This window comes from Gallus gallus, chromosome 3 (assembly GCF_016699485.2).
Source record: "Gallus gallus isolate bGalGal1 chromosome 3, bGalGal1.mat.broiler.GRCg7b, whole genome shotgun sequence".
In the NCBI taxonomy this organism is placed as follows: domain Eukaryota; kingdom Metazoa; phylum Chordata; class Aves; order Galliformes; family Phasianidae; genus Gallus; species Gallus gallus.
In genome coordinates, this window is record NC_052534.1 from 66,929,319 (window position 1) to 66,936,121 (window position 6,803).

Here is a 6,803-nt window from a genome sequence, read left to right on the forward strand (position 1 = left end):
GCCTCTTGAACACTGCCAGGGACAGCGACTCCACCATCTCCCTGGGCAGCCATTCCAGTGCCTGACCACTCTCCGAGAGAAAAAGTTTTTCCTTATGTCTAATCTAAACCTCCTCTGGTACAACTTGTGGCCATTTCCTCGGGTCCTGTTTGTTGCCTGGGAGAAGAGGCCAAACCCCTCCTCATCACAACTTCCCTTCAGGAAGTTGTAGAGTGCAATAAGGTCTCCTCTGAGCCTTCTCTTCTCCTCACTAAACAATCCCAGCTCCCTCAGCTGCTCCTCATAAGTTTTGTGCTCCAGACCCCTCACCAGTTTCATTGCCCTTCTCTGGACACGTTCCAATGCCTAAATCTTCCATTAAAGAAGAAAGTAAAATTTTACACTGCTTTAGGAAACCTGTAACTAGGAAAAATCACATAGAATTCCTCCTTGTGCTATTTTGAAAACATTTTTATAGCACTCTTTGGTACTCCCACTGTTTGATACGTGGATCCAAGCTACTAGAAAACAAAATAGCAAAATACGAGCCATACAGCTTTGCTGCAACAGGAAAGCTACAATTCAAGACAGTTTTAGAAAAAGTGATCAATAAAATTCTGTAAGTCCTCTAAATCTTAGTGATGAAAAATAACCCTTCCATTCTTCATAGATAGGTTGGTCTATTTTATTCTGCTCCCTTATTGTGACTGAGGTGCATAAACGGTAAAGAGTGTCTGCACGTCATTTTCATCAGCATCACTCTCAGCAAAATTTTGGAAATGGAATAGCTTTTCAAGCCACAGTGGGGCTGCAAGAAAACAAGTGTTTCAACAGTTTGACTGCCAGAATGGAGAATCTGCTTTGCTCAAATCCTTATCTCTTCCCTGCAATCCTAGGTGGCCTAACTGGTGATCTGGACCTTCTACTGAGTACCACTGCAACCATCCTCTTTATAATCCCAGATGGTCACCAGTTCCTACACGTTTGTCTCTGGCAAACTGGAAGAAGCTTTTCTAAGGGTTTCAAAAGACTCTTGTTGCTAGAGCTAACCAGGCAACACTGTAGAGGAAGCTGATGTGGACAAAATATACACATGAGCCACAGTGCATTCAAAAAGTATTGTGCACAAACAATGGCTTTATGCGTAGCAGAGATAAGAAAAACTGTATTAGCATTCAAAATAACGGCTGTGAAAATAAGCAGATGACTGTTTACAGCTTTGACCTACTGACACTACACCAAAGGAGGTGACTTAGATGTTAACTTACACTCTAAGAGAACTTCTGTATGTTGTAGGCATGTTTGTTTATAAATGCTTGTCTCTACTCTCTAAACTAAGCCAATTTCTTCAGGCAGAGGAGTCCACGTCTGCATTTTTGGCATATTAAAGCCTCCCACTGACTGCCAGAAAGGCCATCAGGTCCAACACACATAAAGATTGAGAATAAAATTCCTCCAGGAATAGTGTTGCCAATTGCATTGCTAGAAATACAAAACCACCTCAGAATTCAGAACTTGTCTCAAAGACAGGACAGAACAGCTTTCAAGCAAAACAGACACAACAGTTACCATTTTGTGTTACTTTTGGAGGCCTGCTGGTGTAGCCTGCTGGTTTCTGAAGTACTGAAATGTACTTGTCTGCAGCAGAGCCGTGAACGTGCTACTGATACAACCTTCTATTTAAAGAGTCTCAACAAGAACAAAAACCTGCTTATCCAAATGAATTAACAGCTGATTTCATCCTTCACTCCATAAAAAGACTCGTTAGTGACTCCATTTCTATGAGGAAATAGTTAAAACCAACCAGGTTTTTGCGCCAAATTCTGTTTTAATACAATTAGTGTCCAGTGGTGCCTGAAACTAATTCATCCAACAGCAGCTCTAGTGATGACTTTTTCCCCATCTAAGAAAAATTAACATTGAAGTGTGGAACAAGGCTATGCCAAAGGTAAAATAAACAATCCATTCTAGCCACTCTCAGCCAAGAAAACAAGATCCAACACTGCAATCTTTTGTACTGTTGAGCCACTCACTCCCTGGTTTTCACATTCTCAGTTTGTGCAGATTTTTAATTTGTAAATTCAAATGTCTGCTGGGACTGAGAGTAGAAGGGAAGTTGTGGTTAAACCCTTCTGTCCATTCCTTGAATAACCGGATGAAAAAGTAATAAACCATGTATTCTCTTTCAACAATCACAGAATCACAAAATAAACTGTGGTTAATCTGCAGCAAAAGAACTGTCCATTTCTTCCCAGCAGACGAAATGTAAGATACGCAATGATGATTAGAGTACTTTGCTAATAATGTAACAAAGGGAGTTTCCACAAAAAATGTTTAACATTGAAAAGCACATTTAAAATTTAAAAGCTTCACTATTCCTGATCAAAACACTTAAAATACAATTCTATTGATATTTTAAGATGGAAGACTGCAACTGGCCCCACTTGCAGCCTGAATTCAACTGAATCCTACACAGCATTGCATATAGGCCGTTCTGCAAAATGTTTTCTTAAAAGAAAAAAAAACACACGATCATGTATTGATGGTCTAGAGTAGGAATGATTTCTAAAGAGTAGTCAGAAGGAAGCAGTGTCAAGAGTTGTGTTTTCTGAATTTGCCTCATCTGAAATTCAATTATTCGTGTGCACTTTAGCTTCCCCATGTCCCTGATTACTCAGCCCTAATTGCGACTTTTATACGTCCTGTGAAACTCCAGAGTTGAGGTGCTGTAACACAAATTAATTTCCAGTGAGTCTGCTTTACACAGTGACATAGTATTGTTTATCATTCTGTATGCCCTTTCTTTAAGCATATATTGTATTTTTTAATAAAGCTCCACATTCAGTCAAGTTATCAGCCAACTGTCCCTATGGTCCCCTTTGAACTGAAGTATCATCATCCACCTTTCCCTCCAGTGAGTGCTTCCTCTTACCTAGGAGATGGCAATCTTACCTGCAATTATCTTTTTTTTTTTTTTTTTTTTAATTCACCATGCTATTTAGGACTTTCTTCTCTAGACCTTTCTTGAACAAGCAATGTAGGACTGAAAGTTGAAGTCTGCTGCAACCCTTGCTCTACTTCAGAGTCACGTGACAAGATCTGGAAAAAAAAATACTGATCAAAATTTGAACACATTAAGAGTTTGTTTAGCCTAAAAAAGAGGACTGACGGCACACACGCTGACATTCTTCCAAATATGTAAAAGCTATTGTAAAATGACAGGAACAACCTGCTCTATATATTGATACAAAAAGAAAAAGTGGAGTTAAACTTCACTTAAGGAGGCAGTAGAAAACTGTACTAAGTTGAACACTTGCGAGATATACCCAGGGAGGTTCCTTTCTGGAAATCTTCTTTGGATATTTATGAGGAAAGAGATGGGGAAAATGGGTCCCACTACATGGTAGAAAAATCAAAGGATTGATCAGATGAACTCTTCACATTTCTTTCTGTCCCCTAAGTCTATGCCATAGATGTGTATAAATGTGATTTCGAAAAATGAACCATATTCCGTCTGGCAGCTGAGGGTAAATGCCTCCCCCTTCCTTTTTTCCCCTGAAATGCTCTGTCCATAAGGTTAGCAAAGAAATTCTTTCCAACTCATATCTGATCATGAGATTAATTCCACACATGTCAGAGAGACGCAGCAGTCAAGAGCCCAGATGAGTTTGCAGGACCACCATGAATACCTTGCCCAGCTTTTCATCTCTTGCTAGCACTGATCTGACATTTTAGAGAAAGGTGACACTTCCAAATCACTCTAGAAGTCATTCAGCCATACTACAGGGAAAAAAAAAAAATCAATCAAAAACAACAGGAATCATTTCCTTACGACAGATCCCTGGCACTAACACCACTCAGCTTAGTACTGCCACATGTTCAGCCCACTGCACAAGAGCACTGCTTTTGTGGAACCACTTCCACTGGTGACCAGACCACATCTGTCTGCAGCCACATCACTGCTATCTTTAAGCAACCAAAATGCCTGCACACACAAACCAAAATCTCTGCTCCCTGTGCACATGCACCTGCAAATTCAGAAATGTTTGCAGCCTGTTACCTGTTGTTTATGTGTGCTTCTCCCGTGAGGGACGTGATAGTGCAGGGTGGGAGATGCTTGCAATTTGGTCACATCATGGTTCATTTTGGGGTCACATGAGAGAGAAAAAATTGTGCAGTTATCAGGGTATTGAGCACTGGGCTGCAAGCAGGAGGATTACAGGCATCAGGTGAGATAGCTATGTTTAAACTCAACTTCTCAGCCTTTTTTAGGCTGAACAGAATGAGCTCCAGGACAGGTCTCCAGCATATTGAAGCGCAGAACAAATTACAAGACATTTTCTGCCAAGACAGACCAGTGTATTTGGATTTTGTTTTCACTTATTTTCTTGTTGTAACATCACACAATTTCAACTCCATCTGTAACTGCAGTGCTGAAAACACAATAGAAAACAGAACACTTGCAGCTAGAAGCATCCAAGTTTCAACTTCCACAAGTCCTCTCTGCAACCCACAGAGCAGGGTCTGTCACTAACAGGAGTCAGAAATGCAAAGAAGTTGGCCAGGTGGGTGTACCCTACTGGTAAACTTTGTGGCCTAAGATTAACAAGCACGTACCTTTCTTTAAACCACCATGGTCACTTGAGACCTCCCACTCATAGCAGTCCTTCAGGAACAAAACCAGGCAAATCTCTGGCTGTCAAGTGATAAAACACGTTACTTGGGGCAGAGCTCAGGAGAAGAACGGTATGGAGCTGTGTCAGGGGAGGGTCAGGCGGGGGTTAGGAAGAGGTTCTTCACCAGAGGGCGGTGGGCATGGAACAAGCTGCCCAGGGCAGTGGGCACAGCCCCGAGTGCTGGAGTTCAGGGAGCATTTGGACAGCACTGTCAGACACTGGGTCCGACTTCTGCGTGGTCCTGTGTGGAGCCAGGAGCTGGACTCGATGATCATTGTGGGTCCCTTTCTACCTGGGGCATTCTATCATTCCACGAAGGTCCATGCACTGTACCACCGAGGCCATGGGGAGGCACTGGATGTCACTCAGAGCAACGCAAAGGTACTTTAAGGTAACCCCTCCCCCAAACACTCGCACGAGTAGCTGCAATGCAAGCTGCAAGCCCTTTCGCCCTCCGTCTAAGAGGCTTTCCGACGTGGCTTATCACAGAACTCCTACAGTCGGCGAGCCCACCGCCTCAGGCCTCAGCGCGCACTGCGCCAACACCCCACACTTAACCCCCGCACTCCAGCGTCCCCCCAAGTGAGCCAACGCTGACTGCCTGCGGATCAGCGGGGAGCGCGGGAAGGAACGAGGGGAGACTGCCGCTTTTCCTTACGCGGGGCCACCCCGGCAGGTGCGGGGAGCCGCTCACCTCCCCTCAGCGCCGGCCGCCCACTGACGAACGCGGCCTGACAGGCGCGGCCCCCAGCAGCCCCCCTGCTCCGCCAACCGCCGCCCCCGCTGACATCACCGAGCTGGATTTAAATAGCTCCACAGCCCCGTGCCTCCCGGATACAGCGCTCCCCATTGGCGGAGCGGGCAGCCAATGGGACCGCTTCGCGACGCGCTCTCCGCCAATGGTCGCCGCGCGCCTCCCCTGTCGCTAAGGGAGGGAAATACAGCGCGGGGCGCGGGCTGTCAGGTGCGCCCGGCACGCCGCCCGCCCGCCGGTGCGGCAGCCGCGGGCGGGAAGCGGGTTGTTGTTGTTTTTTTTTTTTTTTCCTCCTTTCCCTTAATCCTTCCCCACGTCCTCCCACCCCCACCTTTTTTTTTTTCCGTTTAACTTTTTTTTTTTTTTTTTTTTCTCCCGCTCGCGAAGGGAGGATGGGAGTGGGTCTGTTGGCAGCAGAGATTTTGTGCGTGGGGACACGGCAGCCGCGTCCGTGGCTTCCCCCCCGCCCCACCTCGCGCCGAGGGAAGCTCACGGGGCTGATGAGCGGCCACGGAGGACGCCTGCGGCCGCCGGGGAGCTCCGCCGCCCTGAGCCGGAGCGGGCCGGGACGGGCTGCCCGGCAGCCGCAGCCGAGGAGGTAACGCCGCTGTGGGAGCCGCCGGAAGCGGGAGGCACGGCGGCCCCTTCCCGCCCTTCCCGCCGCCGTGAGAGGAGCGCCCGCGGAGCCCGCCCTGAGGGCCGAGCGCTGCGCCGGGCCCCGCGCTGAGGGCTGTGGAGAGGATCCCGCCCGCCTGGCTGGTAGCGGGCTCCCAGGGAGAGTGTCTGCCCTGCCGGCACAGCAGTGCGTAAAACATTTCTCCTTCCTGCTTCTCCCTCCGCATTTCTGTGGCTTGCCTCATCCCCATACCCACGGTGTCTTCACACACTGCCTAAACGTCCCAGATTTCTCAGTGTGCACCTCGTAAGGCAGCGAGCAGAGCGGGGCTGAGGCAGTTGGGGATTTCATCATGGATTCTGGCTGTGCTGTGCCGCAGGAGGAGATGCTGAACTTTGTGCCTCACTGCTCGTCTCCCCCTCCATCCCCAAACCGAGAGCAGGGCTTACGTCACGGTTCTGTGGGGAGATGTTTTTCAGAGATAAAAATTTCTCTGCGACCAGAAGCATTATTGTAGGAAAAGCTGTGAATACACTGGAGAGGCCCTGGTAAAATAATAATAATAATAAAAATAAAAATCTGAAGAACACCCCCCAGAAATACCCTTGAAATCAGAAATCTGAAGTGCATGCCATTTATGTCTTGGGGATATAATGAAGTTTGTGTTACGGTTTCTTTTTCTGTGGGAAAGGGGAGCCTGCAATGAGAAATCCTCCTGCCTCCCCCCCCCCCCCCCCCCCCCCCCCCCCTCATATTTCTGTTTCCTCCTCCCCCTTAC

At 47.1% G+C, this 6,803-nt stretch overlaps 1 protein-coding gene and 1 long non-coding RNA gene across 9 annotated transcripts in view; one reads left to right on the forward strand and one right to left on the reverse strand.

Moving 5' to 3' along the window:
- ARMC2 (armadillo repeat containing 2) overlaps window positions 1-6,803 on the reverse strand; it is a 95,314-nt gene that overhangs the window by 88,295 nt on the left and 216 nt on the right. For 6 of the 8 annotated variants that reach the window (XM_040698336.2, XM_040698339.2, XM_040698338.2 and 3 more), the window contains exons 1-3: window positions 5,350-5,437; window positions 4,597-4,675; window positions 2,932-3,078 (exon numbers count right to left, since the gene is read on the reverse strand). The gene's annotated coding sequence lies outside the window, so the exon portion shown is untranslated. Of the gene's footprint in view, window positions 1-2,931; window positions 3,079-4,596; window positions 4,676-5,313; window positions 5,438-6,277; window positions 6,571-6,803 lie in introns of those variants that run through there. The other 2 variants (XM_040698335.2, XM_046939605.1) reach the window with 2 other exon arrangements.
- The window catches only part of LOC107053085, a 32,871-nt gene continuing 31,644 nt past the window's right edge, over window positions 5,577-6,803 (forward strand). The window contains exon 1 of the long non-coding RNA XR_001466054.4: window positions 5,577-6,211. This is a non-coding gene — a long non-coding RNA (uncharacterized LOC107053085). The remainder of the gene's footprint in view (window positions 6,212-6,803) is intronic.